We start from the raw sequence: 27511 nt of genomic DNA on the forward strand, positions 1-27511 counted from the left end.
CTATATTGAGCCGTTGTATGCTTTTGGTTTTTAAGCGTGAAAAATTATAAAATAACATTTTAAACTTTAATATGGGCAACATTTAATTTTTATTAGTTAAATAATGATTGTTTTATGCTTTAGGATATATTATATACTATCATAATATTTCAACCCTTAAAATAACCCTTGTTGGAGGTATATAATATAAAAATTGTATGTTATGCCTAATAGCCGGAGAAGAAATAGAGAATAGAGATATGCAAAGAACGTCGGTACAATAATACTGAAATAAAATTTTAAAACAAGAACAATAGGAAGAAAAAATGGCACAAACGTGCGACAACACGACTACAATCCTGATTCTTATACATACTTCGAAACGTTAATAAAAATCATTTTTAATAATATTGTGGCTTATTTCCCATTATAAATAGTTAAAATTCATACTTCGGATTTTAAAGAATAGTTTTAAATACAATTCTTTATACAGATACTTACTTTTTACTCAAACAAAAGTTCAGTCTTGGAAGATACTAATTGTTTAAAAGAAAATGAATTTTCACTTTTCAAACAGTTAATTAACACATCCATTGATAGGTGAGATTGACTAATTAAATCAAAAACTCAGTTTAAATCCAACTTTCAAAAGATAGCAAAGATAAAATTAGGCACATACGCCAATAATCGTAATTTAAGTTCAATAAACATCTCACGGATATATGTATAATTTTAAACTCCTTTTCTATCTAAGCAAAAGGAAGTCGATCAATTTCTCTAAGTTGAGATATAAAGATTTAAATAGTTTCAATTCGTAAACAGGTACAGGGAGTATACAAACGATCTGTAATAAAAATTAAAACTAAAAATTATTTTTTCTACGAGCGTGCAAAAAATGTCTACTTTCGCGCACGCGTTTTAGTTTGGAAATTTTACTTTTCCGCACGCGTTTTACTTTTCCGTACGCGTTTTACTTTTCCGCACGCGTTTAGATATTTCAATATGGCCTTAAAATAATTATAATACATGCAATAAACTAATATTTAGATAATTATTTACTATTTTATTTCAAATGTATCTTATTGTGTTCCTGTTTTAATGAAATTAACGCGACAATTCGATGAAATAAAATTATTTCGACATAATATTCGAAAGTCACATCGGTAGACAATAACAGTCGATTTGAATCATCGTCATGGAAACCAAGATCGTCGTCATGCTAACTAATTATATTGAAAGTTTGGTTTTGACAACCTTGTCAAAGAATTAATTTTTGTATGTATTTTCCTATTAATTAATTGATTAAGATTTGGTCATTTTTTAAAGACTCGTAGAAAAAATATTGTTCCTAACTCTTGCAGAAAGTCTCTTTTGCGCACTCGACTGCTTGCCGAACTCCCGCTTCGCGTCGTTCGGCAAACTTCAGTCGCGTGCGAAAAAGTATGACTTTCTGCACTTGTTAGGAAAATAACTATTTTCTACGAGCGTACAAAAATGTCTACTTTCGCGCACGCGTTTTAGTTTAGAAAGTTTTACTTTTCCGCACGCGTTTTACTTTTCCGCACGCGTTTAAATATTTTAATATGGCCTTAAAATAATTATATTACATGCAATAAACTAATATTTAGATATTATTTACTATTTTATTTCAAATGTTCTTGTTCAAATGTTCCTGTTTTAATGAAATTAACACGACAATTCGATGAAATAAAATTATTTTGACATAATATTCGAAAGTCAAATCGGTAGACAATAACAGTCGTTTTGAATCATCGTCATGGAAACCAAGATCGTCGTCATGCTAACTAATTATATTGAAAGTTTGGTTTTGACAACCTTGTCAAAGAATTAATTTGTGTATGTATTTTCATATTAATTAAATTAATTGATTAAGATTTGGTTATTTTTTAAAGACTCGTAGAAAAAATATTGTTCCTAACTCTTGCAGAAAGTTTTTTTTCCGCACTCGACTGCTTGCCAAACTCCCGTTTCGCGTCGTTCGGCAAACTGCAGTCACGTGCGGAAAAGTATGACTTTCTGCATTTGTTAGGAAAATAACTATTAAGATTTCATAAAATATGTATATTAATAAACTTGTGATACCAGTTTCAGTGCTATCGGATCTTTCCCAATCTAATAATTTGAATCTGTACTCAACTTATTAGACGAAAAGCAAAATAGTATAGTATAGTTGATCCAAAAGATGGCATAACCCAGACATCCAAAGTGAAAGTTATCCTTCAACACCAAATTGTTCTATATGGTCCACACAATGTCCAGAAAAAGGTCACACCATTTTGAGCGTCGGGTTAGGGGGGAGAGGAGAGAGAAATCGGCAAATTCGTAGTTTTTTAAGTTTTTCGCCAATATTTCTAAAACTATGCGATTTAGCATGAAGAACCCTCTATACAAAATTGTTCTACATTAAATTTGAAATAAAAAAGGCCCTATGCATAATCTTTCTAAAATAAATGGTTCCAAAGTTACGGAGGTAGTATAGTATCACTGGTCCAAAAAAGGCATAACCCAAACATCCAAAGTAAAAGTTTTCCTCCAACACCAAAATGTTCTATATGGTCCACATATTGTTCAGTAAAAATTTACACCATTTTGAGCGTCCATTTTGGGTGGGAGCTGGGAGAGAAGCCGGTAAATTAGTAGTTTTTTTACGTTTTTCGTCAATATTTCTAAAACTATGCTTTAGCGTAAACAATGTTATATACAAAAATGTTCTACATGATATTTAAAACAAAAAATGTTCTATACATAATTGTTATAAAGTCAACAGTTCCAGAGTTACGGAGGGTGAAAGTCGAGGTTTTCGATACTTTTTATATTTTTTGGGCAATATTTATGATATAACTATACCAAAAACCCAGACATCCAAAGTGAAAGTTATCCTCCAACATCAAATTGTTATATATGGTCCACATAATGTTCAGAAAAAAGTCACACGATTTTGAGCGTCGGGTTTGGGGTGGGGGGGGTGGGGGAGAAATCGGTGAATATAAAAAGTATCGAAAACCTCCACTTTTCACCATCCGTAACTCTGGAACCGTTGATTTTATTACAATTATGTATAGAACCTTTTTTGTTTTAAATTTTATGTAGAACATTTTTCTATAGAACATTCCTTACGCTAAAGCATAGTTTTAGAAATATTGACGAAAAACCTAAAAAAACAACTAATTTACCGACTTCTCCCCCATCTCCCCCCCAAACCGGACGCTCAAAATGGTGTAACTTTTTACTGAACAATATGTGGACCATATAGAACAATTTCGCGTTGAAGGAAAACTTTTACTTTGGATGTCCGGGTTAGGCCTTTTTTTGGACCAGTTATATTATACTACCTCCGTAACTTTGGAACCGTTCATTTTAGAAGGGTTATGCATAGAGCCTTTTTTATTTCAAATTTAATGTAGAACAATTTTGTGTAGAGGGTTGTTTATGCTAAACCGCTTAGTTTTAGAAATATTGACGAAAAACGTAAAAAACTACGAATTTGCAGATTTCTCCCCCCTCTCCCCCCAAACCCGACGCTCAAAATGGTGTGACTTTTTTCTGAACATTATGTGGACCATATAGAATAATTTGGTGTTGGAGGATAACTTTCACTTTGGATGTCTGGGTTTGGGTCTAATTATACCATACTAAAATAAGATTGAAGAAATGGAAAAAAGGTCAAGAGAACCTTCCAAAAAGTAGTAATCAATGAAGAAAATTTTAGATGGAATAAAAAAGATGGACATATGAAAAAAATGGAAACTTCAACCAGGAAACAAACTAAGAATTGACAAAGACGATATAAAAGGAATCGTAAAAATAACCTTATAAACATAGAACATTTAGAACGTAGAACCTTTAAGACGTATTTATGAGATAAGGACGAAAATATTAGATATTGGATATATGATCCTCTTTAAAATTACGAAAAAAACGGAATACCAGTAGCCTGTTCACTTACACTGCAGGAGTACAAGGTATATTTATCCCATAATGTATATTACATATAACAGCAACATCACACGGACCAATACCATGACACTACTTTACGCAAACGACACTCCTCTCTTAACATCATGAGACACAAATACCATAAAAATACGTTCAAATTCACCTGTACCATGTCCACAGGTGATACAATAGATAAAAAGTGGCACCAAATCCCAACAAAACTTAACTCTTCCACGTCAGACACCCAAAGCTTAGCTGTAATCATACCCAAGAAATTGAAGAAAGAATTAATTTTAGGGTATGGGGACCACAGATGTCACAGTCCCAAATCAGTTTTCAATAGGTTTCGACTACAGAATGGCAAAAACCTCTATAGAAATAGACCTTTGGAAAAAAGATACCACATGATCAAAAATAAGTATGCACCTACTTGAGACAGAGTCTAATTATATAAATGCATTTGGAGAACACCGCAACAGTGTACTCGAAATAGACGGAGAGCTAGAGCCGAAAAATCATCGTCATAAGAAGTAATATGGAGTTTTTCCTGTGAAATGTGTCCATTGTATATTGACAATTATGACCTCTTTCAGGCTGACACCTCAGTGGATACAGGAAGTAGCAATAAGTGATGAAAGGGGAAAGTTAGTGCAGTCATTAAAGGTTTTCACCTAATATTTTGTTAAACCTCTATCGATTTGCATGAAAATTGGTGACTAGTTAGTTAGAGCATACCTCAAGAAACAAAACTGATTTGGTGCCACTTGCAGTTTTACCCTGGTGGTGAATACCACCCCTTCCCGCGGGTAAAAACTATTTTATTAAAAATAACCCCACAAATCGATAGAGGGACAAATTTTAAGTAAAATTTGTTATACTATGTTATTAAAATAAATACTTTTTGAGTTATTAAAGATCATATATTTGTTTATTTAAGAGCAAATGCGTGAAGTTACGGATGATAAAAAGAACATGTTAATTAATTGTATGTTAGTAAAATATTATTTTTATATTATTTCGATATTTAGTTGAATTTTTTTTTTTTTTTTTTTTCATTATAAACTGAATATGTCCAGAAACTGGGGGTGTCCAATAATGGGTACATTTGACATATTCGAATACACTTTTGCTAAATTTATAATATCGAAATAATATAAAAATAATATTTTAGTAACATAAAATTAATTAATGTGTTCTTTTTATCATCCGTAACTTCACGCATGTGCTTTTAAAAAGACAAATCTTTGATCTTTAATAACTCAAAAAGTATTGATTTATTTTAATAACATGATATAACAAATTTTACTTATAATTTGTCCCTCTATCGACTTGTGGGGTTATTTTTAATAAAATCGTTTTCACCCCCGAGAAGGTGTGGTATCCACCCCCCAGGGTAAAGGTGAAAATTGGAACTAAATCATTTTTATTTCCTGAGGTATGTTCTAACTAGTCACCAATTTTCATGCAAATCGATGGAGGTTTAACAAAATAGGAGGTGAAAACCTTTAAAGACTACATTAACTTTTCCCTTTCATCCCTTATTGCTACATCCACTGAGGTGTCAGCCTGAAAGGGGTCATAATTATCAATATACAATAGACACATTTCACATGCCAAACTCCATATTACTTATGACGATGATTTTTCGGCTCTAGCTCTTAGACTAAAAGCAGTAAGAATACAGACTTAAATATTAACACCCCGAATGGCATTTTAATATAAGTTATAGAGGAAAACCAGACGATACACTGTCAAAGGGAGTCACATAACAAACGAATAAGTCCCGAAACAAGTATTAATGGAAGAGAGGAGAAAAATGCAAAGTAATAGAAGCAAAGAACACCATGATCTTGAAGATATAAGTAAAAGAATACAAAATCTAGTAGGACGGACAACCGAAAGGATAAAAGTGAACAAAACAAATCCAACAAATGATTGAACTGGCTAAAAAATAAAGACAGTAAAGAATAAACATGGAAATGTCATATATTACTCTTGGAATAATATTGCGGCTTATATCTATATTATTTTTAAAGTTAAATGACTTGGGATTTTCCATTAGAAATATGCAAGAATGACTCCTTAATTTATATTATGCACATTTTTTTATCACTGTTCAATTTTTGAAATAATTTGTAGGCCAAACAAAAACTATTAAGAGACAACATCAGCGCACAGAAAACGTGTTCCAAGATTGCAGCTTTAATGTTGAATATTTTGTTGAGATATTTGGCACACATATTCGTAATACAGTAAAGAATTGCGGTACAGAGCCCAATTTGAGAAATATTATCTTAGTAGGTGGACATTACTGCATAATAAATTAAATTTTACAAAAACGAGTCTGTACCGCCATTAACACATTGCGTGCCACGCTTTAATTGGGATACTACTCTCAGGGACCATTGATATCCACGGCCATGAAAGTTAGTCATACGTGTATATAAAAAATGAGCGACGTGGCCCCTGGCAAAATATCTGAGTCTCTCATATATGAGCGACGTGGCGCGCAATGTGTTAAGAAGAAAAAAATACACTTTCTTCGAATAAACTTTTTTATCCCATGCCTAGATTTTGTGTCACATTGGAATTACTAAAAATCGATTATCTATAATCTATAACAAGAAATCGATCTTGACTGACTTAGCAACATTTTAGCGCGCTTATGAGTATAATAATTATTATTGTTATTGTATGGCGCCTTCGTTTTTATAGTATAGTCGTATAGTGTCACTGTTACTGTCGTACTGCCGACGCAATGTTGCCGCACTGTTAAAAGTTTGCAGAACTTTCGAAAAAAAAAATATTGATGACGCGATTATGTAGCCTCTTAAGTAAAATAATTGACGAATGGATTTAGTGATCGCAGTCATACAAATTAAAAAAAAAAAACAACTACTATTTATAAAATATACCGATTGCTTGTATACTGTATACCAATATACAAATATTGCTTGCTTATTTTTAGAACGAGAAAGTCATAAATGGAACTAAATACATGTAATTCACTCCAAAATAATTGGTTTGAACGAAATAGTAAGTAGGCACTGTACTACTCCAGTATAACTAAATTATTGATCCATATTTTTTAAATGAATAAATTTATTAGACGTTTTCTCAACCTATATTTTGCGAAGTTTGTAAATTAATCGATAGGCAAACGGAATTTTATAATGCGTGTCAGAAATGAGTGCAAAATGCGGTGTTTTAAAAAATATTCCAAGTACCTATGTTTTCTTTATTACCTCAAGGAAATAGCTTTTTCTCAGGATATCTCAATGGCCATTATACAGGGTGTCCCGAAAACATTGGTCATAAATTATACCACTGATTCTGGGGTCAAAATTAGGTTGATTTAACCTCACTTACCTATATAAAATAGTGCACACAAAAAAGTTACAGCCCTTTGAATTTACAAAATGAAAATCTATTTTTTTCATATATCGAAAACTCTTAGAGATTTTTTATTAAAAATGGGCATGTGCCATTCTTATGGCAGCAACACATCTTAAAAAAAATTAAAGTGAAATTTGTGCACCCCATAAAAATTTTATGGGGTTTTTGTTCCTTAAAACCCCCCAAACTTTTGTGTACGTTTCAATTACATTATTATTGTGACACCATTAGTTAAACACAATGTTTCTAAAACTTTTTTTCCTCTTAGTACTTTTTCGATAAGCCAGTGTTTGTCGACATATTTTGAATATTTGTCGAATCCACCACTTATTTGTATATGGTTAAGTACGATTATGGAGACCTGTTAATAATCTGAAAAATTTATAATTTACATTTTTAGGTGTATTTTGAAAAAGAAGCCACATCTCGATAAAAAGTGAGTTCTTAAAAGAGGCAAAAAAGTTTTAAAAACACTGTGTTTAACTAATGGTACCACAATAATAGTTTAATTGGAACGTACACAAACATTTGGGGGGTTTAAAGGAACAAAACCACCATAACATTTTTATGTAAATATATTAAAAAAGAAGCCGCATCTCGATAAAAACGGGCTTATCGAAAAAATACTAAGAGGCAAAAAAGTTTTAAAAACGTTGTGTTTAACTAATGGTACCACAATAATGAATTAATTGGAACGTACACAAAAGTTTGGGGGGTTTAAGGGAACAAAACCCCCATAAAATTTTTATGGGGTAAACAAACTTCACTATAATTTTGTTTTAAGATGTTCCTTCCATAAGAATGATACATGTCTATTTTCAATAAAAAATCTACAATAATTTTCGATATATTAAAAAAAATCGATTTTCATTTTGTAATTTCAAAGGGCTGTAACTTTTTTTGTGAGCACATTTGTACTAAGGTAAGTTAGGTTCAATCGAACTATTTTTGACCCCAGAATGTGTGGTATAATTTATGACCAATCTATTCGGGACACCCTGTATAATACTGGAACTATTATACAGGGTGGTTCATCTTATTCGCCTCGGTCTCTGTACGGAAAACCACTTGATATTTAAAAGAAATTTCTTCACAGAAATATACAGGGCCTTTAATACTACAACCTAAAAATAATGTGAATTATACAGGGTGTTCCAAAAAAGAGTGGTATATCAAAGTTATATTTTTTCTTATAGAATGCCCTATATCTGATGCCATTATTGAATTGACCTTAAAAAATAAGCTATACTTTCATAAGGGTTCCCTATACCTAAATACAGGGTATTTTGATTTATTTCGATTTTTAGAAAAATTTTAAGTTTTAAGAAAAAAATAAATATCTACGAATCTAAGAAGCAGTAACAAATTCTTTCTTGGATCTTAATAATAGACTATTTATCATACTTAAAAAGATGCTTATTGCAACAAAATTTCTTACAGGGTGGTCAAAATATGAGATTGTTCTATTAACAAATTGAAGCTGTAATAACTTACTTATTTTAAATGGAACACCCTGTATCTTACTAGTCTATCGCGTAGAAAATTTGCTTAGCTTTCAATTTGTATTAGGGTTTCCTATAGCTATCTTTTTACAGGGTGGTCAAAATATTAGATTGTTCTATTAACAAATTCAAGCTGTAATAACTTACTTATTTTAAATGGAACACCCTGTAGCTTACTAGTCTATCGAGTAGAAAATGTACTTAGCTTTCAATTCTTATTAGGGTTTCCTATACCTATCTCCCTTCATTGTTTAAATATTTAAAGATTACCTAATTTGTCAGCTTTAAAAATTAGAATTACGTAAGTACCTATGTCGTGTTTATGTACAACACATCACCAACACCGGTAATATACTTAGACAAGATACTGTCATTAATAATAAAATTTTCATTGTTATCATGTAATCACACAGAGTGTTGTATTATTTTAGTTGAGTTTGACCTACATGTGAAATTGAATAATATGTTAATTTTAAACTGCATACCCTATATTAGATGCCGTATTCTGGAAGATATTTAAATTATATTTCATTCCGTATAAGTATTTTCCATATCTTAACCCAACGGTTATTAAGTAAATTTAAGAACGCCACTTTTTGTTTGAATCTTTAAATCGCAATTACAAACAATTACATGCAATGGCTACTTTGACGAAAACGAGCCTATTGTACAAAAATATGTAAAAATGGGTATATACAGAATAACATGGGAATTTATATTTACAGAATAACATGTGTATTGAGAATGTTAACATGGAATTGAAGAGATTTTAAATATCTTCCATTATAAAGAATAGAATATCGAGTATGTCATTTAAAATAAGAACACTCTGTGTGATTAAATGATAAAATGTGAATTTTATTAATGAAACTATCTTGACTAAGATATTTAAGTATATTGCCGGTGTTGGTGATGTGTTGTACATAACCACGACATAGGTACTTAATTCTAATTTTTAAAGCTTACAAATTAGGAAATCTGTAAATATTTAAAAAATGAAGCTAGATAGGTATAGGAAACCCTAATAAGAATTGAAAGCTAAGTAAATTTTCCACTCGATAGACTAGTAAGCTACAGGGTGTTCCATTTAAAATAAGTAAGTTATTACAGCTTGAATTTGTTAATAGAACAATCTAATATTTTGACCACCCTGTAAAAAGATAGGTATAGGAAACCCTAATACAAATTGAAAGCTAAGTAAATTTTCTACGCGACAGACTAGTAAGATACAGGGTGTTCCATTTAAAATAAGTAGGTTATTACAGCTTGAATTTGTTAATAGAACAATCTCATATTTTGACCACCCTGTAAGAAATTTTGTTGCAATAAGCATCTGCTTAAGTATGCTAAATAGTCTATTATTAAGATCCAAGAAAGAATTTGTTACTGCTTCTTAGATTCGTAGATATTTATTTTTTTCTAAAACCTTACATTTTTATAAAAATCGAAATAAATCAAAACACCCTGTATTTAGGTATAGGGAACCCTTATGAAAGTATAGCTTATTTTTTAGGGTCAATTCAATAATGTCATCAGATATAGGGCATTCCATAAGAAAAAATATAACTTTGATATACCACTCTTTTTTGGAACACCCTGTATAATTCACATTATTTTTAGATTGTAGTATTAAAGACCCTGTATATTACTGTGAAGAAATTTTTTTAAAATATCAAGTGGTTTTCCGTACAGAGACCGATGCGAATAAGATGAATCACCCTGTATATTTGACTTTGAACCGGTGAAACTTACAGGTCGTATAAATAATACGTAAGTAAAGTAAAATAGTTATTTTCCCAACTATTGCGGAAAGTGATACTTTCACGCACGAGACTGCCGTTGACCCGAACGACGTGATAACGGAGTTCGGGCAAGCAGTCGAGTGCAGGGAAGACACTTTCCGCATGAGTTAGGAACAATATTTTTTCCAGGGCCGTACGTTTGGAAAAAGCCGCAAAAAATAGAGTGATATCAATTTTTATTTAGGAGTGAAAATAAACAAATTAATTCTTTGACAAGGTTGTCAAAACCAAACTTTCAATATAATCGGTTACCTCGACGACGATATTGGTTTCCATGACGACGATTTAAAACCATTGTAATGGACGGACCGTGATAGTCGTGACGTCAAAACGTCAAAAAAAGTTTTCCAAACACGTTGTGTCTAGGTATACTACCCTCGGAGATCCGTGGAAAAAATTTACACCCAAAATAACAAAATTCAGTTTGGCAACACTGTGCGAATGTTGATACTAACATATCCTTTTTAAGATAAACACAACGTTAATTTAGTCCAAACAAATTAATATATTTTTTTGCCAACAAAAATGAGATTTTTCAACCAAATAATGTTTCAAATATGATGTGCAAAATAATTTTTAATTGGGTTCTGCTAATGGGCTTGCTTTTTTTTGTCATTAAAATAAAAAAAAAACTAAATTTTACTCCTTAAATCAATGTTGTCCGGTTATCGTCTTAATTATTTTAACTGTACTAATATCCGTTGAGTAATTATGAATGATTAATAGGTCGTTAAAATATTTTATCTATAGCGGCTTCTGGAATATCTTAAAAATATCGAATTTCATTGATAAAATGCGCATATTCCACCGATCTTCGCTTCGACAATACACGCTAAAATGTACGCAAATAAAAAAGTTGAACTTCATCAAGCTAGTGACTATTTAGCGTGGGCAGTGACTGTATATTTTGACACACGCTATTTTGATATGTTTAGTGTTTGTTTGATAGAAAAATATTTGTTATGACGTTTAATTCTACCTAACTTTTTTATTTGAGTACACGTTAGCGTATACCTTAGACACAACGTGTTTGGAAAAAATTTGACGTTTTGACGTCACACTATCTCGATCCATTGTCTACTGATTTGACTTTTAAATATTATGTCAAAATAATTTTATTTCATCGAATTATTGCATTAAAACATGAACACAATAAGATACATTTGAAATAAATTAGTAAATAATATCTAAATGTTAGTTTATTGCATGTATATTATAATGCCATATTAGAAGGTATTCTACTTTCCCGCAAGCCGTGTGGGAAAATTTACTTTCACGCACGCCGTGCGGGAAAGTGCAACTTTCGGAAACGAAATGCGTGCTAGAAAGTGTCTGTTTAAGCACGGCCGTAGAAAAAGTAAATTGTAAAGAGGTAACGATTAATTTCATTTGGATTGCTAATTACACGGTGATTTTCACATTTTTTTACCAAAAAAAGGGATCAACTTTATTTTGGGCGTAACATGCTTAGTTTTGATGCTAGAAAGGTTTATATAAAAAAATAAAAATAAAGATTTTTAAACAGTTTAAAAAGTTTTGATGTGTTTTCCCCGAAAAGTGCATAATTTTTTGGTTATCTCATGTTGAATTATTCGATTGGTAATTTGACAAATAACAACCAATAGTCCTGTCGCCAGGGAGGTACAACGGCCTCCTTAATTCAGATGGACTTACTCAAGTTTTTTTTATGTATTTTGACCCGTAGAACACGAATTTTTCGGGTAACAGTTGATCCGGATGTCGATAAGTTTGTTATAAACAAAGAACTTGAGGAATTACATAACAGCGATTTTTCGCAAAACAAAACATTTTTTTTGTATTTTTTGGGTGATTCTCAGCAAAAAATAGTCTTACAAGTTTTTTCGTAGAATGCATAGTTTTAGAGATAAACGCGGTTGAACTTTCAAAAAATCGAAAAAGTGCAATTTTTTAACCCGAATAACGTTTGATTAAAAAATAAAATAGCAATTCTGCTTACTGAATTTGAAAGTTCAAGTCGAATTCTATCGGTTTTAATTATTTGCATTGCTAAAAATTAAGTTTCTATTTGTTAAATAAAGCCATAAACACATAGTATTTCCCGTGCCCAATGCATGCGTTTTAATGTACGTAATCTACGTAGAAATTGTATGTATGCGCGCCTACTCGTTCGATTTCAAATGGGAAATGCATTGAAAACATCATTCAATCACTATGTGTTATAGCTTTGTTTAACAATAAAAAAAAATAATTTTTAGCAATGAAAGTAATTAAAACCGATAGAATTTGACTTGAACTTTCAAATGTGGTAAGCAGAATTGCTATTTTATTATTCAATCAAAAGTTATTCGTGTTCAAAAATTGCAATTTTTCGATTTTTTTAAAGTTCAACCGCGTTTATGTCGAAAGCCATGCATCCTACGAAAAAACTTGTAAAAACATTTTTTGCTTAGAATGGCCCAAAAAATACAAAACAATGTTTTGTTTTGCGAAAAATCGCTGTTATGTGATTCCTCAAGTTCTTTGTCTATAACAATCTAATCGACATCCGGATCGACTGTTACCCAAAAAATTCGTGTTCTACGGGTCAAAATACATAAAAAAAACTTGGGTAAGTCTATCTGAATTAAGGAGGCCGTTGTACCCCCACTGGCGACAGGACTACCAACCTTTCGTGAGCTCTACAGCTCTGCTTCTACTGGGTCTGCAGACTTTATACACACACCATTTTTTGGGTTTTCTAATTTACATTTTTACTAAGAGTAGGTATTTGTTTTCAATAAAATACTTACTTTTTAAGTTATTTGCGAAAAATCGTCTAAAAACGTTTTTTTTTAAATAAAAATGTATACCATTTTTATTCATTCAGTTGCGGTGCGAAATCAAAACTGTCTTAATTTTTACTCAGATCAGAGAGTGCAGCCAGCACTCTTATCGACGATTTCACCTCTTTTTAGAGGTTCATCAGAGACTGCATAGGCTGCTTTTCTCTGGCCCAGGTAAAAATCTTCGACATATCCATCTCCCACCGCAACTGACGAGATGGTAGTAGGTGCCTAGCGGCATCTGCTAAATAAAAGACTAAGTTTTTCAACCTAATAAAAATATTTGTAAATTAAATATTTTTAAAAGATTTTTAATTGAAAAACTTTATTGGCCCATTTCCTGGTGACAACCTCCAAGGCTTCTACAATATGCAAGCACATGGATGCTGCAGTGAAGACTAAGGGGAAGGAATTCTACACTATGCAATTCACAACCCCCGTCTGCAGCGTGGTAAAGTTCCAGCGGAAAATGGACCTAGTTACTCTATAGGAGTAATACTAATAAAAATAAAAATGTATACCATTTTTATTCATTCAGGAAATGGGCCAATAAAGTTTTTCAATTAAAAATCTTTTAAGAATATTTAATTTACAAATATTTTTATTAGGTTGAAAAACTTAGTCTTTTGTTTTTTTTTGTTAAAAAATGAACTTTTTTACGCGAAAATAACTCAAAAAGTATTGACAGTGAAAAAAACTCTATAGAAAAAAAGTTGCTTAGAATTAGTAAGTTTATTAACCCGGGAACAGTCGCGCTCTTTTCTGTCACGTAATCGGTCGCGCGTCAGATTTTATCTAACAAAACGAATTTAAATACGAATTTACAACATATTTTTAGTTTATAGTATTTTTATTTACTTGTTATGTTGTAACGTTTCAATCAGCCGATTGAACGCTACACCAAGCTCCGCTTGGTATTTGTCCCTCGGACTATATATTTCTATAAGCGACCCTACTATAATCAAATCAATTAGTACATCTCTTCGAAGGTATTTAATCCGATACAAATTTGTACTTGCTTCTTTCGCCATTGCCACGTAAATCAGGCACAATATTGGCATACCTTATCGTGTTTGTGTGTAGGCCGTTAAACAATGGGTAAGTTTAATTATCTAGTTTTAGCCTAAGTTTTTCACTGATTTCTTTTGCACAGCAGATACCTACTTTCTCCTTGAAATAAAGCTTAAAAACTTTTATAATTTTATTTCTTTTTCTCTGGTATATAATATATTACTTTATTTCCTGTACATAGTTATAATATTTTATTGATAGAATTCTTTCCGTTTCTTTTTATTTTTAATAATACCACACCGTGGTCAGAGATTTTGCTGAGATCGTGTTTCTTTCAATGCTCAGCTTTATTTCTGATCGGGCTTTTCTTTTGGGAGAAAACTGATCCTTGTTTGAATTTTTCTAGCCCCTACCTCGGGAAGAAGACTTTAATCAAGCACTACCTGGAAAAGAAAACACACTACCTTGAAGAGCGGAACTGGCTTACAACCGTGTTCTGATGCATCAGTAGAATTAATTAGACAAGACAGCCCTACAGAGACAAGACAGCCCAACAAGGTAGCCCTAGACTTCCCCTAACTGCCGGCGACGACAAATTCTGCAGGGATTGGGGACCTCCTTTAGGAACTGTGACGGAAAGACTTAAAGCTGAGTAAATTTTTATCTTTATAACTTTTGTACCGATTACCAGCAGGGTCTCGGTCACGGGCTCAGAAAATTAACTTGGTTGTCTGTATACAATAAAATGATTTTTGTTAAGTTTTTTTTATATCTAAATAAATAGTATATTTAAAATGATTAGGTAGACTTTTTATTTCCTGTACCTTTCTGGGATGGGTGTGAAGGAAGAATGAACAGGGAACGAACCCAGGGCTGAGCAGTCGGGCAGAACACCATTCTGATGGATGGAACGGTGGACGTCTTTCTTTTGAATATCCTAAGGGATGTTCGAGGAATTCCTCCCCTCGTTTCTCCCAGCAGTGTGGTGTTGCTTAATGCCCTGGTCCTGTTATGATCAGGATGTTACAATGTTATAAATATTATTTCTAACAATTATTAAAGCTAATTGATTCTCACCAAAGCCATAAATTCCAAAAAAGAAGATGAAAAAAAAAATAAAAAAAAAACAAACCTACGCATTACTACACCCTTCCTCGAAGCACTTACGAGAGGAAAGTTATGTTGCAAAATTTTTCATTGAGTTATCACGAAAAAAGAAAAAATGTTAGATTTTTCTAACGGCGCGACTGCTCCCGGGTTGATTTCCGGACATATTTTGAACGTATGTTTTTTCACACTCCGAGAAAAGTAAAAGCAACCAAAGGCACAAGTCTAAAAGAGGAGTGGAGGGTAAGAGGAACCTAAAGTATTTCTCATGATCATCTTTCAGTGCGTCACAGTTTTTCGATTTCTTTCTAACGCATTAAATTGTATGTGACAGAAAAAAAGGCACGTCGGTGATTACATTTCGTCCGTGACATTTTTATAACATTTATTCTAGTTATTCTAGTTGTCGATAGATGGCGCCATAATAAAAAAATAATTTTGTTGAAGTTATACTTCTTTACCGGCGATAGAGGGTGAATTTTTTATATGGTAAAACCTAGCGACCGGGCGCATGCGCATTATAACTTTGTTCTGATTGGATGTTCAAATGACATGTCAAAAATTATTCAATATGGCGGCTGTGGCACAGCTGTAGTTAGATTATTTATGGTTGTTGCGTTTTAAAATTTGTGTGAAAAGAAACAACAAACAAAAGTTAGTTAATAGTTATACTGCCTTTTTAAATAGTTTTCATATACCTATATTTTTGGACTTTTGGACTATTTTGGAGAAGGAAAACTCATTCTAATTTGGTAAGTAGTTTTTATTATAATCATATTGTAATTATACATTTGGATTAGGTTGAAATACATACATTTATTTTCTCAAGAATGCGGATTTTAGAGAGAAATCCCAAATTAGGTTCGATTTTTATTTTTAAATTATGATTTTTTGGCGTAGATTTATTTATCTAGTAGGTATGTAATGCTTTGATTTATATACTTAATTTGATTACCAACAAAAGTTCTACCAATCTTCATCTAATATATTGTTTTCTTACTGTTTTTTTTTATATTTTTATATTTTCTTCCACAAAATTTAAACTACATAATTTAATTTTCAAAACAACAACTGTCAAACAGTAAAACGTTCAGTTACCGTATTTTTCCACATGATAAATAATGTGGGATTGGACGAGTGAGTCTACGCTTCGATTACGAATCAAAGTGCCACGAAATTCACGGGTTCAATTCCCGATGCAGATTTTATTTTTTTATTTTTTTATGCATGTTATGATTGTAAGTATATTTGTTATATAATTTTTTTTTCAGAAAATGCGTATTTAAAATTTTTGCCAACAATTATTATCGTTCAGAAATCATTTTTTCTTTGTGGCATTTTTCAATGTGTTTGTGTGCGTTTTATTCTTTTATTTTTTTAAATTTTTGGTATTGTCTTAAAAATCACATAATATGTAGTAGAAGTATAACTTCTTACGTGCGTATAAAGTACACACACATTCTTTTTTTTAATTAGATAATAATATTACAAATATAATCTGTATAATTTATAAGACTATACAAATCAAAGAAATTTATAAATGCAAGAAACACTTTTGATTTGTTTTTATTCCAAATTGAAAATAAAATGTGACAACTGTCAGATTTAACTAAAATGTCATGTTAGAATAAATGTCATAAATGTGTATTATCACGGACTTAACCTTTTCCCTATCATTTGTTACGCACTGAAAAATGATCATGAGAAATACTGTAAATCCAAAATTTCATGCAATTCGGTGGTGACACGGAAAATTACACGGTATCAACAAGGGGGGATTTTTGCAGTTACTCGAGCGCGTCTGATTATCATATGGAGAGAAACCTTGTTTCAAACCAAACACAAGAGCTGGAAATGTTAATGCAGATCTAATCATCAATGACCAAAACTTCGAAGCGGTCAAAGAGTTCATATATCTAGGGACATCGGTTAACCCCAATAATAACACATCAGAGGAAATAAAAAGACGAATAATAATTGCAAACAGGTGTTATCATAGTCTATCAAAGTACTTAGCTAACAAACGTCTGTCTCAAGAAACTCGTATAAGGCTGTATAGAACATTGATAGTCCCCGTTCTCACATATGGATCAGAGGCATGGACGCTAACTAAAACAGATGAATCCGCTCTGTCGATTTTTGAAAGAAAGGTGCTACGTAAGATATTCGGAGCGGTCTGTGAGAACGGAATATGGAGGCGTAGATATAATTTTGAACTGCAGAATATCTACAAGCATACGTTTGGTGGAAAAGATATTATCACTATAATTAAGCGAAACCGCCTGCAGTGGGCAGGACATGTAGCCCGGGCCCCTGAATCGAACATGATAAAAAAGATTCTAACAGCGCAACTCGTGGGAATGAGAAGACGGGGTAGACCAAAGCTGAGGTGGATGGACGGGGTAACACAGGATGCCGAGAAGATCGGAGTCGGCAACTGGAAAATGCAAGCAAGGGACAGAACAGAATGGCGTAGAAAGCTTGAGAAGGTCGAGGCCCTCTAAGGGCTGTAGCACCAAGATGATGATGATGATGAGAAACCTTGTACCCCGTAAATGTACCTCTATCATATATGGCTCTTAACACAGGGAAGTTCGTTAAGGGGGGCTCGAAAAAAAATCTATCCTGAAAAATACTCCAAATTGTCAGATTAAGATAAGGTAAGTTAAGTACATACAAAAGAGTGTATATTTAAAAAATCTGACGATTTGAGCCAGGAAATAGACGAGTCAAAAAATTTCACAAAAAAAGCGAATATTTCGCGAAATGAACGTCAGATCGAAAAACTAAAAAATACGTGCTCAATATTTTTCAATAATCTATCGAATGATACCAAACACGACTCCCCACGGAGAGGGTTGGGGGTAAATTTAATATTTTAAATACGAATCCCACGATATTTTGCGAAATGAACATCAGATCTAAAAACTGCAAAATACACTTTCAAAATGATTTTGAAAAATCTATTTTGAAAAATTCAGTTTGTTAATACAGTAGGTACCTGACGTACGTTTCACCCACATAACAATGATGTTCGCATCATGTTCAAAGCATATACTACCAACGTTCGTCAGAGTATATTCTTTTTAGTATATGCGAAGTACATGCATAGCATGTACCTTAAAAAACATTCTAAATTTCATGTTCTTTGCATATACTTCAAAGAATATTCTCGTACCGAATATACTGAGCACATTCGTGTTCGTAGTATCTCAGAATATTTGTAAAAGTTTATTCTTAGAATATACCTTTATCGAATATTCTTTAAAAGTATATTTGAGTACATTCTTAACACATACTTATAAGTACATACATACATACTTTTAAAATATCTTAAAAATATTATATACCTAATAACGTTAGCTTTATGGATAATTAACTTCGTTATTTATAGAATAATTAATAAAATTTATGTCTGTAATTGGTATTGGACGAATTAATCTCTTAAAATTGTTTTAATTGTATGGTAAAAAAGTTTAAACATTAATCGTATTAACGAAACAAAAATGTTCGTTTTCATAATTGAAATGAATTTACCATTTCGAGTTTACAATCAGTATTTTTACATCGTTGGATTGGGTACATTCAGTTACAAAGAACTGAAAGAATAGATCATCCACCATTTTTATCACCAGATCGTAAAAGCAAGTATTTATAGAAGATCGGATCGGAATTATATCGACGTGATAGGGGACATCCCATTCAACTGCAAACGGCCAGTCTCATTCTGACCATTTCCTACCTGGATAGGGATTAAGTACGCCACGGTAAAATATGAAAACGAAAACAGAAATTTGTGTCTAATTATGCAGTGTTAAGGATGAAGGCGAACGATAAAGTACTAAAAGGAATAGGACTATTAGGAACATACATAATCTCTTTATTCTGTTTGCGGTGCTTCAAAATATGATTCATTTTGGTTAACTCAATATTACTTAAATAGTAGGCAAGTACATAAACTTAAGTATATAAATTTTAGTTACTTATAGGTTAGTTTAGATAAATATTATATAATATTTATAATAAATAACTAAAATTTATATATACTTACTTTTTAAGTAATATTGTACAATGCACTAACTACATTCTCATATGCAATTAGAATATGTAACTAGGTACTTGGTAGAACCAGTAGAACCTAAGATGAGATTAGGTGATGCTGAAAACATACTTCTGAGCAATATAGCACTTCCTTGGGATATTCTTCAAAGTATATTCTTCCCAGATACTAAAAATATGTACGGTAGTACGTTCTAAGCACGGTATAGCACGGTATATATAAGGTATAGCACTTGCTTGGAATATCCTAAAAAGTATATTCTTAGTATATAATGAAAAGAAGTTCGGTAGTACATTCTAAGTATATACATAGAACGTTTAAGTACTGTAATGTAGTATATCTATACTCAGTATGTGTATGTGCTCTGCATATTCCCAATGGTAATTACGCATATTCTCAGTATATACTTTTTTTGAAATTGTTATGAAATTGTTATGTGGGCACTCTCATTAGGGATCTTCCGAGGGTGTATATATGGTTACCTCTGAAGATCTCTAAAATTATTATAAGAAAATTGTTTCCCTACTTTATGTTTTTACACAGTCATCATTTTGAACAATAAAGCTCTTCATTTTAAAATGGAGCAAAACAATAAAAAAAAATCTAGGAACATATTGAGTGAAGTTTGTAAGAGTTTCCAAATAAGGTATTGTTTGCCGTATAATCCCATTTAAAAAAATTTAAATCGCGTTTGTTCATCAATTTGAATAATAATGTCACTAAAACATTCTAAGAACAATTTACAGATGCCTTAATTCAGAAATTCAAAAACTTATTAATTTATATCCATAGTTCAGAAATTAGTTGGATGGGGGCAAAAAATAGGCGCATTGCATATAGTTTTATTAATTTTTGCTGATTTTTTAAGGTATGATATTTAATAGATTATCTCTTAGGTATCTTACAAAAATTATGTTTGTACTTTGCTAAGTTGGAATACGTGAAAAATATAAAATGTTAAATGTTTGTAAGTCAATAAATGTTAAGATATAAAAAAATCCCTAAATAAAGTACTGATTCTGCTACTAACCCTAGGGGTTGATGCGGTTTTAAAAAGTACTGGATAATAATTTGAAAATTAATATTCAGTACTTTTTACATTGCAAATATTTTTCAGTACAAATATTTTGAATGAACTACATTACTTATATTTCACAATAATTATTATAGTGCAGTCACTGCAGGTGGATATGAGCTATTGTCTCCGATTTCGTTGAACCTCCATCGATTTGCATGAAAATTGGTGAGTGGTTAGAGGATATCTCAAAGGAACAAAGGTGACATGGTGCCAACTTGCGCTTTTACCCTGGGGGTGGATGCCACCCCTCCTCGGGGGTGAAAATTATTTTATTAAAAATAACCCCACAATTCGATAGAGGGACAAATTATAAGCAAAATTTGTTATATAAAGTTATCAAAGAGTTATTAAAGATCAAAGATTTTAACTTTTCGTGAGAAAAATGCATGTTTTTAACCGATTTTTCATAAATAACTCAAAAACTATAAGTTTTTACAAAAAAGTTATTATTATCAAAATTGAGGCTAATAAAAAATCAAATAAACTCCTTACAAGAAAAACCTTTTACTGCTAACTAAAAGCATTTAAAAGTGAGTTATAAGTAATTGAATGTATATTTCTTTCGTCGAGTACTCAAATCTAAGTATTCAAGCTTAAATACCGGAAAAATGATGCATTTTATAACATAAACTTATTAAGCATTTGTTAAAGTTGATAGAAATATCTATCAAATAAGCCCTCGAGCAAGTTGATAGCATTAAAATTTATGCACCAAAAATGTTTCAAAATATATCTTTTAAAAAATTTTCCAAAAAATGTTATTGTTTTTTTGTAAATAACTCCGTTAATTTTTAAGATATCAGGTTCAACTAAAAACTAATTAAAAGTTGATTCCAAGAGCTATTAAAAAACGTCTAGTCTTTTAAACCTCTTAGTTTTTTAAAAATAAAAGGTTAAATGGCCCCTGTTCCATGGTTCTCGCAGCAAATTGAAATTTTAAACGTTTCTATCTCGGTTATTTTTTACTTTATGAAAATAGCAAAATCGGTAAAGTATTTGGAACAGAAAAAACTAAAATTTAGCTATATATCATTCTTTACGTATATTGAGTATTTTTGGAGTTATTATCAAAAGAAAATGAAAAGTACGATAATTTTAAAAATTCTGATTTTTTAAAATTATCTTTTTTTTTCAAAAATATGTATTACAAACCGGTCAAAATTGTTAAAATCATTAACTATGTTAACCTAAAGAAATTATTGTGAGGATTACTACAAATTTTAATTTTTGTGGAAATGGCGTATGTTTTATTTTTCACTTTTTCCTAAAAAAATCGAAAGGGTTCTCTTATTTTCATCATAACTTGCTTAATTTTGATGCTATTAACTTCTACTTGAGCTCATTTGATAGGTATTCCGAAGTACTTTGCAAGTGCTTATCAAGTATATTCTATAAAATGCATCGTTTTCCCGTTATGTAAGCTTGAATACTTAGATTTGAGTACTCGTCGAAAAAAATATACATTTAATTACCCATAACTCACTTTGAAATAACATTAGTTTAGTTCTTTAACAGGAGCGTCATTTGAAATTTTGATTGGGGGGGGGGCAAGCATTATATATACAATATATTATATATGATGTAATGACGAAAATTATGTATTTTTTGTAAATTTCAGTCATTTTCAGGGCCAGGTGGGCAAATGCCCCACCCTGCCCCTATCAAATGACGCCCCTGTTCTTTAAGTGGGGACTGTATTAAATTTTTTATTATCTTTAATTTTGGTAATAATAACTTTTTTACAAAAGCTTATAGTCGAGGAAATGAAACTGAAAAAATGGCAAAACCTCGCAATTTTTTCGTCCAGCATCGATTTGTACAAAAATTTGGGATTAGGCTCATTTCACCCTCTAGCTCATTTTCTATATTGAGCCGTTGTACGCTTTTGGTTTTTTAAGGGTGAAAACTACCCCTAATTGTACCCCTAATATGTAAATATGTAGGTATTATTCAGAAAAAAGTTACAATATATTAGGACTGTAAAAAAATTAAGATCAAGTGAGACAAAGTTAACGGACTAGATGATTTAAAAATCTAAATAAAACCGCCAATAAGTAAGTAACTAAATTAAATATTAGTAGATATAGGCAAAACCTCGTAATTTTTTCGTCCGGCATCGATTTCTACAAAAATTTGGGATTATGCTCAATTCACCCTCTAGTTCATTTTCTATATTGAGCCGTTGTATGCTTTTGGTTTTTAAGCGTGAAAAATTATAAAATAACATTTTAAACTTTAATATTGTCAACATTTCATTGTTATTAGTTACATTATGATTTTTTTATGCTCTAAGATATATTATCATAATATTTCAACCCTTACAAGCACCCTTGTTAGAGCTATATATAAAAAATTGACTTATCCGAAAAGAATAATTTCGGCTTGCATCGATTTACATAAAAATTTGAGATTACGATCATCTCACCCTGTACTTCGTATTCTATATCATGTTCAAGGGCGTTGATTATTTTTAGGGGTGTAATCTACCCCTTATTTTCAAAAATTATATACAACCGTTGTAAACTTTAACATGGATAAACTTTGGTTTTGATTAGTTAAATAATGATTGTTTTATGCTAAAGGATATATCATATTTCAACCCTTAAAAACGACCCTTAATAACATTGCAATTTTTATAAGTAGATAATTTAATAGATCTATACAGAACAAAAGTAGAATTAAAGAATTACAAAAACATTTATTTACACAAAAATACGAATTTACAAATATGTACAAATACAAATACAAATAGTTTTTAGTAATTAGTCATCTTCCAGTATACGAACTAGTACTGTGGTATTATATACATTGAAAATGCTCTATAAGCGGACTATTCCAATTTTTCCAAAAAAAAATTCGTTTTATAAACATAGCTTCTTTATTTTTGTCGATAAAAGTTTTTTCCAAAATTATTTTGTAGGATTTTTAAAGAGCTATAAGACTATGTAAATCAAATTCCGTAAGATCCCTTAGTTTTTAATTGGGGTGGGTTTAAAGGGCTCGATAAGAGGGTGTTTGCTCGTAAATAGAGGTTTTAAACAGCTATATCTCACTAACCCTTTACTGTAATGAAAATCTACGGACAACGAAATTTTAGTTATTAAAAAAGCTACAATTTAGTGACCTATCATTTTTTTCGTATCTCTAGTATTTTCGGAGATATTTTGAAGAAAATGGTGAAAAATACGAAATTGTAAAAAATCAATTTTTCTTTAAACTCCAATTTTTCTAAAATTGGCCCTTTTAAATGGGTCAAACTTCTTGAGTGTATTGATAATACAAATAAAAAAAGGAATTACAGAAAAGTAAAGACCAATTTTTAATTAGAAGGGTAGTTAGGGGTTGTTTTCACTGATTTTTTTTCACTCAATTTTTATGCTAAAATTCCAAGTCGAATTGTATCCTTGAAAAAAGATTATTTAAGTTTTCTTTAAAAAATGCAAAGTTTTCCCGTTATTTGGCTTTGAATATTTCAAATTATACATTTGACGGAAAAAGCTAACCTTTAACATGCCGTATATCGGTTTGTATTGGTCGGAAAAATATTACAGAAAAAGAATTTGGTTTGTGCTACTAAAAGACACAATTTCGATAGCTACGGCTTTTTTGATGAAATGCATTTTTTTTCGAGTTATTCTCAAAAAACTCTCTAATAAAGTGGATTTTTCGTCGAAAAACTGTTACTTTCAACCGCGAATAACTCGAAAAATATTAGTTTTACGAAAAAAATGTAAAATACATTTTTTTGTTAGAATTACGTTTTACAATGATTTACATGGTTAAAATTTAATAAAAAATTCCTACCCCGAGATGGGGTGGCAACCACCCCAAGGTATTAGCGTACAGCGGCATGATATAGAAAATAATCCTTGGACTATTCCCTAACTTCTGTGAAAATTTCAAGTAAATCCATGCTGGACGAAAAAATTGCGAGCCAAAATGCTTCATTTCCTCGACTATTATAGTTTTTGAGTAATACGTGAAAAACAGCTTTAAAACATGCATTTTTTTAAAGAAAAAAATAAAATATTTGATATTTAATAACTCAAAAAGTATTGATTTATGTTAATAACTTTATATAACAAATTTTGCTTAGAAGTTGCCCCTCTATCGATTTCTGGTATTATTTTTATTAAAAAAATTTCACCCCGAGAAGGGGTGGCATCCACCCCAGGGTAAAAGCGCAAGTTGGCATCATGTCACCTTTGTTCCTTGAAGTATCTTCTAACTACTAACCAATTTTCATGAAAATCGATGAAGGTTCAACGAAATCGGAGGTGAAAACCTTCAGTGACTCCACTATTAATTAAAATTTGTTTAAAAAATATATAAAAATTTATAAATATAGGCACATAAAAAAATATATTTACTAAACTACTGATAAGATTTTCTTTTGAGTTAATATATGCTATTATTGATTTTCCAATTTTTATTTTATACGTTGAATAAATTACCAGGCATGGTTATTTTAATGATTTTATTCTAACTTACCTTAATATAAATTGTATTCTACATTCTAAAACTATAACAGACAACTACATATTATTACACCCTTTGTATTTATATTATTTTCCTCTATTTTCCTTTCGGAAACTGGATATATATTAAATGGCACGCATCCAAACATTGACCGGATAATTTGGAAAGTCCTTGTTGAAGGTTACTCGAAATATTTTCTTTTCCCTTTTCCTATTCTAGCGAAATTTCGATTTTACGGGGGTATTACAGCAAGTACTAATTAAAAAACAAGTGAAAAATTCTTTCAGGAAAGAACATATCAGTTAAAATTAAAAATAGTAATTAAAAATAGTAACCGCGCAATATTGAATTATCTAAATGTTAATCAAAGATATTAATTATTGTTTTATATTATTAAGTTTTTTTTTTTTTATTTAATGTTGTAATATTTACAATCTGTCCTCAACTGAGAACAATAGGTAAATTATTTGACAAAAATTGAAAATTTTGACCTGTAGAGGGAGATCCAGTGATCACCCTCTTTACATAAATTAAATTAAAACAAATTAAAATAAGTTTAGTTATCACAGATTATTCGAATCTTCTTGCTAGATCCACTACTTTGAATCTCTTCAGGCGTCGTACATCATTGTGGTCATCAGTAAGGTTGCTGGCTAACTCATTTGGATGAGATTCTAGTCTCTTGGAATATTTTTTGTAATATTCCGTTATTACTGTTTTTATGGATGGCACATTGAGGTCTTGCTCTATCACATAGTTTGGCACGTACCAAGGGGCATTCAGCATTGTTCTAAGGACTTTGTTCTGGAATCTCTGCAATATTTCTAGGTTAGTTTGACTGGCTGTCCCCCAAAGTTGGATACCATAAGTCCACACTGGTTTTAATATAGTTTTATATATCAGCAGTTTGTTTTCAAGTGATAGTTGAGATTTACGACCGATGATCCAGTACATTTCTCGAAATTTTATTCCTAGTTGTTTTCTTTTTGTAAAAATGTGTTTTTGCCAAGTTAATCTCCTATCAAGATGGATTCCTAGGTACTTGACAGTATCGGTTTGTGGGAGTTGAGTTTCATTTAGTGTTACAGATGGACATGTTTGTCTTCTCATGGTGAAGGTTACATGGATGGATTTACTCTCATTCGCCTTTATCTTCCATTTTTTAAGCCATATTTGTATATTATTAAGGTTTTTCTGAAGGGTTCTGGATGCTGTATTTGGATCATGGTGAGAGGCTAGTAGAGCAGTGTCATCAGCAAAAGTTGCACACGTTGTTTTGTTACTTGTGGGTAGGTCAGCAGTGTAGAGCAAGTACAATATCGGTCCCAAGACACTTCCTTGTGGTACTCCGGCTTTTATTGGTCTTAGGCTTGTGTATTCATTATCCTGCTTGACTAGGAAATGTCGGTTGGAAATATAGCTTTTTAGGATTTGATAAAAAGGATGAGGAAGGTTTTTCTTTAGTTTAAAGAGCATACCAGCATGCCATACCTTGTCGAAGGCCTGACCAATGTCCAGGAATGCAGCAGAACAATACCTTTTATTTTCTAGATCACTTCTGATGTGTTTTACCAGTCTATGTACCTGTTCTATCGTTCCGTGTTGTGTTCTGAACCCAAATTGGTGTTGGGGAATTAGTTTCCTTTCTTCTATAACTAGGGATAATTGTTTAAGGAGAAGTTTTTCCAAAATTTTTGATAGAACAGGTAGCAGGCTTATTGGTCTGTATGAAGTCACCTGAGTTTTATTTTTCCCTGGCTTAGGTATGAGAATAATTTGAGCAACTTTCCATTGTTCTGGGTAGTAACCTAGCCTAAATATTGCATTAAATACTTGCGTTATCATTTTCAGACCTTTGCATGTCAATTGCTGCAGTACTTTCCCGTTGATCAGGTCATACCCTGGAGCTTTTTTTGGACTGATTTCATGCTGGATCATATTTCTAACTTCTTTAGTGGTGATTTTTTGTATAGGTAAATCCATCTGGTAGGGCGATTCCAGGAAGTCATTTATTTCTTCCTCTGTGTCACCATCTTCCATGGGATGTGGCTGGAATACATTAGTGAGGTGATTTGCAAATGCTTCGGCTTTTTCCTTATTATTTCTACACCAGTTTCCCTCTTGGTTTCGTATTGGTGGTATTTGTTGTTTCGGGTGTTTGATTTTTCTCGTGGCCTTCCAAAGGGTATATTCACTATCTGCGTTTGCTGATAAACCTGTAAGATATTCTTGTATTTTGTTATTTTTGATATTATGCAATTGTAGTTTAATTTCCTTGGTGATTTTATTTAATTTCGCCTTGTTCTCATGTGTTCTTTTTCTTCGCCACTCTTCCT

At 31.5% G+C, this 27511-nt stretch overlaps 1 protein-coding gene and 1 long non-coding RNA gene across 3 annotated transcripts in view; one reads left to right on the top strand and one right to left on the bottom strand.

Annotated features, from left to right (window-relative positions):
* LOC114334661 (arrestin domain-containing protein 1-like) overlaps positions 1-25331 on the bottom strand; it is a 46394-nt gene extending 21063 nt beyond the window's left edge. Inside the window, exon 1 of one of the 2 annotated variants that reach the window (XM_050645316.1) lies at positions 25188-25331. The gene's annotated coding sequence lies outside the window, so the exon portion shown is untranslated. Of the gene's footprint in view, positions 1-480; positions 597-25187 lie in introns of those variants that run through there. The other variant, XM_050645315.1, reaches the window with a different exon arrangement.
* Positions 14407-15249, top strand: LOC126881212 (uncharacterized). Its single transcript, XR_007696761.1, has 2 exons — positions 14407-14538; positions 14858-15249. It is a non-coding gene; the product is annotated as an uncharacterized LOC126881212 (long non-coding RNA).
* Positions 25332-27511: the final 2180 nt, after the last annotated feature.

Source organism: Diabrotica virgifera, chromosome 3, assembly GCF_917563875.1.
Source record: "Diabrotica virgifera virgifera chromosome 3, PGI_DIABVI_V3a".
Taxonomy (NCBI): Eukaryota; Metazoa; Arthropoda; class Insecta; order Coleoptera; family Chrysomelidae; genus Diabrotica; species Diabrotica virgifera.